Genomic DNA, 12790 nt, shown 5'->3' with positions numbered 1-12790 from the left:
AGACCGAATAAGATAAAATAATTGATCTGGTACAGCTAATTCAGACAATGATGAAACATTGAGATTTAAGCAAAATAAAAGCAAACATTTATACAAGAAGTGATCTAAAATAGACTATATAAAAATTAAAGATTTACGTTATTAACAATCATTACAAATGATGTTTGATGGTGAAAATCCACTTTTGATCCTTAAAGCAATACACATATCTACACATAATATAAATATTGTGTTAGCTACATTGTCAAATACAAAATACAACTAAGCATACTGATAGGAACTGAGGGTAACATGAACAAATTAGGAGTGCCGATTTCTTCCATCTATGTGTGAGTGTTGCACTTTAACTCCTCTATAGAAAATTTTTATTTTTACTCTTTCTTTACCTTAGTAATATCAATCTATATACAAAGAATTTGTAATTTTTCTTTGGCTTTTCACAAAATCATATTGGCTCATAAAGAATATTTTCATATAACAAGTAGCTTTAAATGCAAAGAACAGAAACTTCCACTTAAAATCTACTTGTTTCATTGCTTTAGCAAGGCAAATGAGCAGCACAGGTAAAACTTAAACCATGTGCAAAAAGAAAAAAAAAAAAGAAGAAAAAAATAAAAATAATACTGTGTCCTATCAAAGCTGTTCTTTGTAATTCTTCAACACAGTTATATACCTTTTCATGTTAATATCATGATCAGCAAATTACAAATCATGGAAACATAATGGCATATCTGTATTATGCATTATTCAGTTATTTATAAAGTAAGATTAAGCTTTAATTTGTCTGTAATTATCTCAGCTCATCATTATATCCTAGATAATTGTGTTGATTCCTAAGCTCACAAACATTATTTAGACCAGTGTTTCCCAACCTATTTTGTGCCATGCCCCACGTTAACCTTTCTAAAATTTTTATGTCCCCCCCATGTAACATACATAATTTTTAACATTAAAAATTGATTTGTTCACTTAATAAACATAAATGATAGGTTCTAGGAAGAAATCACTATGAAATTGTTAACAAAACACAGTAAGTAAAATTTCAAAACATATAATGAAAAACAGAAATTTAAATTCCAAATCATTTTAATACAGATTTTTCTGTATTAATTTATTGTTTTAATTTAGTGTGGTCCTTGCGCTTGATGCTTGCTGCACAGAGATTTTATATTAGGTTCCAATTTGGTTAGCTTTAGTCTCAAGTCTCCACGTTGTGTTATATCCAGCCGATTTCTCTTTTTTACCAGTAAATCATTTACAGCACTAAATCCACATTCAGCTAAAAATGAAGATGGAAACGGTAGCAATAGTTTTCTTGCACATTTGGTTGAATTTGGGTATTTGATTTCTGTTTCCTCACAAAGCCATGCCATTGCTCCTTTGATATTAAATAAAGCTTTAACTGACTCGTCATTTTGCAATTCTGCGAGTTCTTCTTGATACTGCATATTTGATATATCAGACAAATCCACTAACATTGGCTGCATCATCCATGTTGGGAAATCAATTTGTTTTAAATCAGAAAATCTTTCTTTTAAATCAGCCGATAGAATATTCAAATGATTGACAATAACAAGTCAAGTGGTATCAGTTACTTCACATTTTTGGAGCCAATGAAACTGTTTAAAGTTTTTGTTGTTAATATGTTTCTGACATAACTTAATATTGGTAATGAAACCAAATATCTTTGCTTTTGCATCGACAAGAGTTTTATTTGTTCTTTGAAGTTGCTTATTTAATATATTTAGTTTTCAAAGATATCGGCTAAATAACTCACAAATGCTATTTGTTAACAGATACTTCATTTCAGGTTTGTCGCCTAAAGAGTATCAAACAGTTCCATAAATCTTTTCAAACAGTTTCCTTTAGATAGCCATCTTACTTCAGTATGAAGTAAAAGTCTCACATGGTCTTCATTTTGTTCTTCACAAAATAGCTTGAAAAGACGCTCACATTTGGCACTAGCTTTAATAGCATTAACACACTTTATTACTGTATGTAATACTTCATTCAGAACAGGCGAGATGTTTTTAGCTACCAAGTTTTCCCTATGAATAACACAATGCCCAAGAATCATTTCTTTTCTGGATTTGCATCTTTCATCAATTTTAAGCAGCCATTTTTCTTGCCCATCATATTGGGAGCACCATCTGCAGCACAAGATGTTATATTTTTCATTGGTATATCATTGACATCTAAGTAGTTTTTTAGCTTATTATATATATCTTTGGAGGTAGTGGTGCTTTCTAATCTTTTACAGAACAACATTTCTTCAGCAAAATGTCCTTTATCAATATATCTTATGTAAGTTATCAATACTGCCTCACTGTCTCTCAAAGTTGATTCATCCATTTGCAAGGAGAATTTTCTTGTTTTCAGCTTTTCAATAAGTTGTTTTTCAATATCCTCACTCATTTCGTCTATTCTTCTGCTAACACTATTGTCACTGAGTGGCATAGCTTTTACATCTTTGTCATCTTTTTCAAGAACCGTTTTAAGAAATGCTGATATTGACGGTTTTATTAAATTCTCTCCTATAGTGTGATTTTCTCCAGTTTTAGTGATGAATAAAGAAATTTGATAACTAGCCTCAAGAACACGATTATTAGTTGAAGTATGAGCAGTAAATAGAGACTTTAATGTTCTTTTTTCAAAATTTTTCTTTAAAGTTTTAAAGTAACTCAAATCTGAATTAATATGAGCACTATGTTTTGCCTTCAAATGCGCCTCAAGACGACCTCGTTTCATTGATTCGTTGGTCAAGCATTGCTGGCATAAAAGACAAAAAGGAATCCGCTCATCGTGAACAGCAGGTATGAACCCAAATTTTAAATATTCCTTCAAATATTGACGAGTTTTTTTCTTGCTTGCACCACTCATTTTATTATGGGCTATAAGAAATAAAAATAAGATCAATTAAAAACTAATATTAAAATATGTGTTAAAATATATTCAATGTGACATAGAGTAAACGTATACTAAAAATTCATATTTATTTAAATGTATATAACACATTTACTACACTACCACCACAAATCAAAAGGTATCTATATTTTTTCCACTTGACAAAATTTTCTGGAAAGTTATGCTTCTAAAATTAAAATTTTCATGCATGCACTATTATAGCCCCAATAATATTTATAAAATATTAGTGCTTTCTAGCCCCGATGCAAGAAGTACTTAATAAAGAGTTTAATATTGATAAAAATAAAATCAAATACTTACCAATTATATCTATACTATATATATGTATATTTATTAAATCAACGAGCTTTTACAACAGTTTTGACTGACACTTATTTCAAATTAATACCAACTGAATGATGTGAAACACTACAGAAGTTGAGATGGGCCAATTAGGTGAGAATAACTGCGTTGTTTAGCGAGTTTTTAAAACGTCCGGGGTTCCCCGCGGCAGACGGCACGCTCCGCGGTGAACCCAGGATGAAGTTTACTTGATGACACCAATCACCCAGTTGATATTTTGGTCTCGTCAAACGAAATTATACTTAATAATTATTTACCGCAGTTATTTAAGAATTGCATTTTTTGTTAAATTTGGCACCGATATCTAGCATTGCATTTAAATGGCCCGGGGCGAAAGAGTTAAAGTCGTGTCGAGTCCATTTTCAAATTGCCCCCCTTAACTATCGAATTGCCCCCCTGTGGGGCGTGGGCCCCATGTTGGGAAACACCGATTTAGACCAAGCGATCAATAGTAAGATGAATATTCAGATATGATCAGATGGCACTGGCAGGATTTTGATATAGATCAGCAAAAGTCCCTCAGAAAAATATAGGGTAGATGATGCTTTATATTAATATTATTCTCAATGTATGTTTAGATGGCAATGAAATATCTTCTTTGTTCAACACAATTGCATGCAATGAAAATAGACTTAAACCTACCATCTTTAATTGCCATCCTGATGGTAAATTCCTTTAGTTATTTAATCAAAAGACTCATGTTTGGTGTTCTGCAGCCCCACCTCATTTTATAAAATTAATACTTAATTTTTTTAGAGCAGCAAAATTGAGTGGAAAGGACAGCAAATTCCCACATACCTCCTGCTTTCCCTCACACAAACTGTCCCCCACCATCACTATCCTGGACCAGAATGTTACATTTGTAGCCACTAATGAAGCTACACTGACTCATCATTTTCACCTCAAGTTCTTATTTACATTAGTATTCACTCTAGGTGTTACACATTTTTATGGGATTAATAAAAGTATCATGACATGTATCCACCTTTATAATATCATACAGAGTATTTTCACTGTGGCAAAACCCTGTGTTCCCTGTATTTATCGTTATTCTCCCTAAATCCTTGAAAACACTGACTCTTTTATTGTTTCCATAATTTACCTTTATCAGGTCATATAGTGAGAATCACACAAGTACCCTTCTCGGAATGGCTTCTTTCACTTAGTAATATGCATGCATGTTTCCTCCATGCCTTTTCATGGTTTGACAGTTTATTTTTAGTTCTGAGTAGTATTCAAATGTCTGGATATATCACAGTTTATCTGTTCACCTACTGAAGGACGTCTTGGTTGCTTGCAAGTTTTGTCAATCATGAATAAACCTGCTATAAACATCGGTGTGCACACTTTTACATGGACGTAAGTTTCCACTACTTTTTTCATGACTTGATATATATCCAGGGGTGCAATCATATAATAAAAGAATGTATAGTTTTTTAAAGAGGTATGAAACTGTCTTCAAAAGATGCTGTACCTTGCCTGACCTGTGGTGGCACAGTGGATAAAGCGTCGACTTGGAAATGCTGAGGTTGCCAGTTCAAAACCCTGGGCTTGCCTGGTCAAGGCACATATGGGAGTTGATGCTTCCTGCTCCTCCCCCTTCTCTCTCTCTGTTTCTCTCTCTCTCCTGAGGAGCCACTGAGCCATTTCACCCACAGGTGTTGTAAAGTACAAAAAGGCTACAGAATTAATATTAATATTTTAGAAGGCTTGGAGAACATTTTATTAATTTGGGTTAAGGTGTGCAGAGAAATTGTGAGAATGGTTTCTGTACTGTGTGATTAGCATAACCAGGATGGCTCTTGCATTGTATTGTAAATGAAAAGGGAAGGAAAGCATAGATTCCCTGACATTCCACCACACCTGTGGGGAAAGGAGTGAATGGCTAGCCAGGTGCAGGAAGGGAAAGGCCAAAATAAACCTTTTCTTGTGACTATGAGCCATTTGCGGGCATTTGTCCCCACGGAAGCTGCCTCTCTTATGTAAATGCATGTGGTTAATACGTCTGACTCTGGACAGAGAGATGGCTGGCGGATGAACACTAGAAAATATAGGAAGGCCTTTTAATATGTAAAGAGATATCTTTCTACCATTGTGTTGACTTGTAAATTTTGTTTTCTCCAAAATGATGTATGGTTTGCAAATTGAACATGGTCCTATCATGTTAAAGGACATATGACTATAACCAATAGCGGTAAGGGGCTCCTAATTGCAATTTTTGCTTCTGTACTTCCCACTTACAAAACTATAAAAACTAAGTAAAACAAAGGGCCAGCGCGCTCTCCGACAGATTTCTGTCGGAGTTCCTGCCGCTTGGCCAAGCTAGACAATAAAACTTTAATGTGTAAACGACGGACCTTGCTTCTGTCTTCCATAATTCGGGTCCCTCCGAATTTGGATTAACACTCCCTCTCTCTCTCCTTTCTAAAATGAATAAATAAAATAAAAATAAATATTTAAAAAAGAAAAAAAAAAAGATGCTGTACCATTTTGTATTCCCACCAGTAATGAATGAGATTTCCTGCTACTCCACATCCCACCATTATTTGGTGATTGATCATACTTGAGTTAATTTTGTCAACACTGCAGAGAAAGGAGGCACAAATATCAATTAAGAAACTAAGAAATCAAGGCAAAAATTAGAATGTCTCTTACATAGGTGGTAGCAACTAAACTGTTTAGAAATATAGGACAAAGAAATAATTTAAGATATAAATACAACATATTTGGTGATTGACCAGGTTTGTAGAGAGAAGAGATAAAAATAAAATAAAGAAGCTATCAGTATAGGAATGCCTGATGTCCCAGTAGAGCCCAAGCTCTACGTTGATCAGGTGTCCCTGATTCGACTTCCCCGTGCAGTGGGACACTCCTGCTGCTTATTAGCAGGCCTGACAGCCTCTTCGAGACTACTCCTGAGGTGACTATGAGGATGCTACTTATCAGTGCTGACACTAACTGCCACCGGAGGAAAAACATGAGAAAACACACAAGTTAGTTGCAAGAATCACACAGGCAGTTTATTACTCACAAATCCTTTTGGCGTGCCTGGGTTAAATTTAAGGGAGCCCTGTTGGTGTGCTCCTCTCGGCTGTCTTTGGTCAGAGCTCAGAACAGCTTGGAGACAGTCCAGGTTCATGTTGGAGTCTGGGTGACTACCACAGCAGGGGGGGGCCCTTAGCTTTTGTACTTTTTCTGGCCAAAGCCTTCTAAAAGGTGTTAATCTACAAGATTATCATCTCAAACCACCTTGTTTGGAGTTCCTCCCAGGAAACCCTTTTTATGTTAATCTACTGAAATGTCACATCAAGCCACTTTTAAGATGTTCCTAGGGAAACTTCTTATTTATGTTAATTTACAAAGTTATGACATCAAGCCACTTCTTATTTATGTATAACTTCACACACACACTAACTGGGCCCTGCTGGAAAGTCAGAGTCTGTTTACCACATCTGCACACACTATCTTAATTCCTATCCAGACAGCATAACTTTATTTAATTTCCTTAACTAATTTTAATATTATATCTTAATTACTTTTATATATCTTCCATATGTTTTACATTTATATATATTTAATTACTACATTATATTACTACAACACCTGATTATTTAAAAAATACATCACATACAGTTAAATTGAATTTCAGTAAAAATGAATAAATGTTTTTAGTGTGAGTATGCCTTATGGTCAATCTAAACATATACAAAATTATTTATTTTTTCTCTGAGATTCAAATTTAACTGTGTTTTATCTGGAAACCCTATATGTATTGAATTGGAAATTTCTAAAATGGTATGTGTTGGGTGGATAAAATATATAATGCTCACTTTGTTAAAGATGGCGCTGCCCATGTGGAGGCCATCACCCAGGTGATATTAATGTGTGTCTCTGTGGGCTGTGGGCAGGCAGGATCCTTGTAGCCTGGGGCTTGGTTTTAGGACTAAGCCTTTCCCACCCCTTTTGAAGTGGGGTGGTGCAATCCCATCATCCCCCAGATAAGTGACTTTGTATTAGAGACTTCTCTATTTTGTATATTGGATTAAAGGTTTGGATTTCTACACTATAAAATGGAGGCAGAACAGGAGCTTGCTCTCTTGGTTCCTGAGATTAGCATTAGAGAGCAGAGAGCAGAGAAAGGCCACGTGGAAGAGGCCAGGAGAAGCAGCCAAGATGGCGGAGTGTTGAGTGAAAAGCCAGTTTATGCATAGTTTGTGCAGAGAGAAGGAAGGAGATGGGGAACAGAGGTGAATAAGTCTGGCGAGCTAGAAACCTTTGATTCTAGGAAACTCTGATAAGTCAGTAGCTTTGTGAGCACTGAATGGGAGTGGGTTTTGGAGCCCATTGTGTGTTTTTACTTGCCCGCCGGGTGCAAGCTAGGATTAAAGGTGATGGCCCATCAGTTCTTGGCTCCATTGTTTCTTTACCGATCATCCGAATCCAATGAGAACCTGCATGGGCCAGGCTGCTGTGATAGTAGCCCTGGCCTTAGATACTGGCTTTATAGTATGTTTGTTTTAATATAATGACTTTAGAGTTGGAGAGGATAACAACATATTAAATTCAGAGTAGGTGTTTTGGACATATGGGTCTAGATTTCAGGAGAAAAGATCTTTTTGGTAAATCTACTGATACACAAATAAATCTTAAAACAATACAAATTATTATCTTCTCTCAGTGTAGTATATTGAATGATATTAAAAGAGAATCTGCGGCAGTGAGAGAAAACAATACTCACAAGATGAATAGAAGATTTATTGAATGCACAAAAACTTTGTGACCAAAGAGAAAACAGGGTAAGCAGAACTGGTGTCACAAAAGTCAAAGAATATGAGCTATTTGAGAAGCAGGAATTATTAATAGAGTCAAGATCTTCCCTGTTTTTTATGTTGAGCTCTCATCATTTTGTAAGTCTGTCTTAATCCTTGTGTATAATAAATGTTGCTGGTTCCCTTGCCATCCATAAAACAATCAGAGTCCCAGCTACCAGTACCTATAGCTTCTCTTTTTCCTCATGGGAAAAACATATGTCAACTCCCAAAGACAACTTGGCCCACAAAAAGGCCTAAAGTACTGAGAAAGCTATTCTCCAGAAGAGCAGCTCCATCCTATGGCTGAATGGAATATGTAAATATAGCAGCACTTTCATTACTACTGATTTCATATCCTTCATTGGCTTGCAGAGTTCTCCAGTTCTAATTAGGTTCCAATTACTCTCTATGGTAATTTACTTGATAACACAATTATCATCATATTTACACATTTTACTTCTTCCTTTCTAGTCAGTGTTTCTTAGGATCAAGAACTAAATAAAGAATTTATTGTCTCAGGGCTTGATTTTAGGTAAACCTAAGCAAAGATTCTTTAACAGAAATCTGATGGGTTGTTGTTTTTAATCAGTTAAATCACAGCTATAATTAGAAAACATTAACCTTTCAGTCCATAGAATGTCCTAAGAAATTCTGAGCATGAAATTTTCTGTTTTTTCCATCTGTGCAAAATATCAAAAAGCACTGAGACAGTTAATGTAACTGACTTTAGATATATTGACATATAGCTTTAAAAAAATGAATGAAGAATAATATACCATGATAACACTAATCCAAAGAGAGCAGAAATACCTATATTAATTTTAAAGAAAGCAGACTTCAAATCAAGGAAAAATTTTAGGAACAAACAAGTATATTACATAATGACAAAGGGATCAATTCTTCAAAATGATATAACATACCTTATAGTAAATATCCTAACAACAGAGCATCAAAATATGTGAGGCAAAAATAATATACTTGCAGAAAGAAATGAATGTAGCCACTATTATAGCTGGAGAATTCAACTCTGTCAGACATGGACAGAGCTATCAGGCAGAAAATCACTAAGGACATAGTTGAACTCAATAGCACAATCAATCAGCTGGGAATAATAGACATCTATAGTGTGCTTCATTTAACAACAGCAGCATACACATTCTTCTCAATCTCACATAGAAGATTCGCCAATAAACTATGTATTATGCTGTAATACACACCTTAACAAATTTAAAAGAATAGAAATCAGACAATGCTTGCACTTGGACCAAATAGAATTAAAGTGGACATCAATAATACAAAGATAACTGAAAAATCCCACAATATATGCAGATTAAATAACATAATTCTAAATGACACATTTTAAACTAATTGAATATGAAACCACAACACCAATCTTTGTGTTATATAGTGACAGCAGTACTGAGAGGGTAATTTATATCACTGAATACATATTACAGAAAAGAAAAAAGATATAAAACTAATTATGTAAGTTTTCGCTGAAGAAAACTAGGAAGATAAAGGACATTAAATCCAAAGTAAGCAGAAAAAAGAAATAATATAAATTAGAACAGAAATTGACAAAATATTAAACTGGAAATTAATTGAAAAAGATCAGTGACACCAAAAGCCGATTATTTGGAAATATAATTAAAATAAAAAGCCTTTAGCTAGGCTAACGAAGGAAAAAAGATGACTCAAATTACTAATATCAGAAATGGAAGAGGGTTATTGTTACTGATCCTATGGACTTTGATAAGATAATAAAAGAACCCTACACACAACTCTCTGCCTCAAATTTTGAAATTAGATAAAGTATTTTAATTCTTTGAAAAATACAATTTGTCAAAATTCACAAAAAAAATTTAAATCAGAATAAGTCTATATCTAATAAATAAATTGAATGAACAACTGACGTTTCTAATGATTAATCTATTAAATATTTAAGAAAGAAATTTACCAGTTCTCTACAATCTCTTTCAGAGTATAGCAATAGAAGGAATTTTTTAACACATTCTACAAGACCAGATTATCTTAAAAACAAAACCAAATACATCGCAGAAAAGAAAAATATAGACCAATATCTTTCAAATACATAGATGGGAAAATCCTCAACAAAATATTAGCAAATAATTCAACAATGTATAAAAACCATACACAAGCAGGATAATTCACAGGTTTGTGAGACTGGTTAAACACTTGAAAGTCAGTTAATGTAACCCTTCACATGAACAAGCTAAAGAATAACCACATGATTATATCAATAGATGCAGAAAATCATCTGTCAAAATTCAATTCCCATTCATGATAAAAAGCAATGAGTAAAGCATGAGTAGAGGAGAACTCCATCTACTTGATGAAAATAAATACAGAAAATAGCTAATAAAGAGTGAGAGATTCCAAGCTTTCCCACTATCAGTAACAAAGCAACAATGTCCCTTCTTGCCATTTCTTTTTAACATCATTCTGAAAGTTCTAGCTAATGTAAAAGGCAATCAATCAATCAATCAATAAATAAATAAATAAATAAAAATATATTCAGATTGGGAAGAAGAAAAGAAAATCTTTGGTTAACAGATAACATGATTGTCTATGTAGAAAATCTGAAAGATTTGACCAAGCCAGTAACACCACCAATAGCAAACCCTCCTGGAACTAAGTGATTATAGCTAGATTGTAAGATATAAGGTTAATATATAAAAGTCAATTGCTTTTCTATATACCATCAGTGAACAAGTGAAATTTGAAATGGAAAACACAATTCCATTTACATTAGTACTCAAAAATAAGACAGACACAAATATAACAAAATATGTATAAGATCAATATGAAGAAAACTGCAAAACTCTAATGAATAAAATCGATCGAAGAAGAAATAAAGACAAGGACAAATATTCTATATTTATGTATAGGAGGACCCAATATTGTTAAGACGTCACTTCTTTCCAACTTAGTCTATAGATTCAATGGAGTCCCAATTAAAATCCCAGCAAGATATTTTGTAGATATTGAAAAGATAAAAGATCCAGAAAAGCCAACCTAATAATTGCAAAAGAGTAAAGTTGGAAATCTGATGCTATCTGACTTCCAACTTAATATAGAATTACAGTAATCAAGACATTGTTGTATTAGCAAAAGAACAGAGAGATAGATCATGAAACAAAAGAGAGAGAATTAATCTATCGAAGAACACTTAAGTTGTTTCCATGTCTTGGTCACTGTGAATAATGCTGTAATGAACAGAGGGGTGCAAAGGTGTGTATGTCTTTGTGAATAAATGTTTTCAAATTTATGGGGTAGATAATTGAATAAAGATACACACACACTCATATAATGGAATACAACCATAAGAAAAGATGAAATACTGCCATTTGAAACAACATGTATAGACCTTTAGAGTACCAAGCTGAGCAAAATAAGTCAGAGAGAAAAAGTTAAGAACATATGACTTCACTCATATGTGAGATATAAACATGAAAGAAACAAATGAACAAATAATAAAAATAAAACAAAAATTTATAGATACAGACAACAGTGTGATTGATTGTTACCAGAGGGAAGGGGTGCAAGGAGGATAGTAAATTATAAATGGGGTCAAATATATGATGATGAAACATAATATGACTTTGGGTATTGGGCACACAGTGCAATAAGAAGATCATGTATCATAGCAATGTACTCTTGAATCTATGTATCTTATTAACCAATGTTACCTCAATAAATTTAATAAAAAGAAAAAAGTTATAATGAAAAAAAGAGATTTCAGAAGTAAACCATCATAAATATAGTCAACTGATCTTTAAAAAGGTCAGATAATACAATGGAGTAAAGAATACCTCTTCAACAATCTGGAAAAACTGGACAACCTCATACAGAAAAATGAATATAGGCATAGATTTTACACCTCACAAACATTAATTCAAAATAAATTATAAACCTAAATCTAAAATACAAACTATTAAAAATTCTAAAGATAACATAAGACAAAAATCTAGATGACCATGGTATAACAGTGACTTTTTAGATACAAATGAAAGGCATGATCCATGAAAGAAATAACAGGTTTATGAAAGAAGCTGGACTTCAGTAAAGTTAACTTTGCTTTACAAAATACAATGTTAACAGAATAAGATGACCTGCTACAGATTGGGAGAAAATATTTGCAAGGCAGGCCGGTATTTATCAAAATATGCAAAGAACTCTTAAAGCTCAATAATAAGTAAACCAACAACTGATTAAAAAATGAGGTGAAGATCTTAACAGATACCTCACTTTTGAAAGAAATATATGTAATCATATAAGCATATGAAAATATGCTCCACATTATGTTTTCAGAAAAATAGAAATCAGACCTTATTAGAATGGCCAAACCCAGGTCAATGACAACACCAAATGTGGAGTAATGGGAACTCGAATTAATTGTCTTTCAGTAGGTGATTGGGTATATAAACTGTGATACATCTAGACAATGCAGTATTAGTCAACCCTAAGAAAGAAATTACCTATCAAGTATGCTAAGACATGGAGGAACCTTAAATCCACATTACTAAATGAAAGAAGCTATTCTGAAAAGGCTACATAGTGTATGATTCTGACATTCTGTAAAAGACAAAACTATGGAGACCGTGAAAAGATTAGTGTTAGCCAAGAGTCAAGGGAGGGTAAGGGGGGGAGGCAAAGATTTTTAGAACAGTGAAACTAACTTTGCCTGATGT

This window comes from Saccopteryx bilineata, chromosome 12 (assembly GCF_036850765.1).
Source record: "Saccopteryx bilineata isolate mSacBil1 chromosome 12, mSacBil1_pri_phased_curated, whole genome shotgun sequence".
Taxonomy (NCBI): domain Eukaryota; kingdom Metazoa; phylum Chordata; class Mammalia; order Chiroptera; family Emballonuridae; genus Saccopteryx; species Saccopteryx bilineata.
This window is presented reverse-complemented; position numbering follows the sequence as displayed.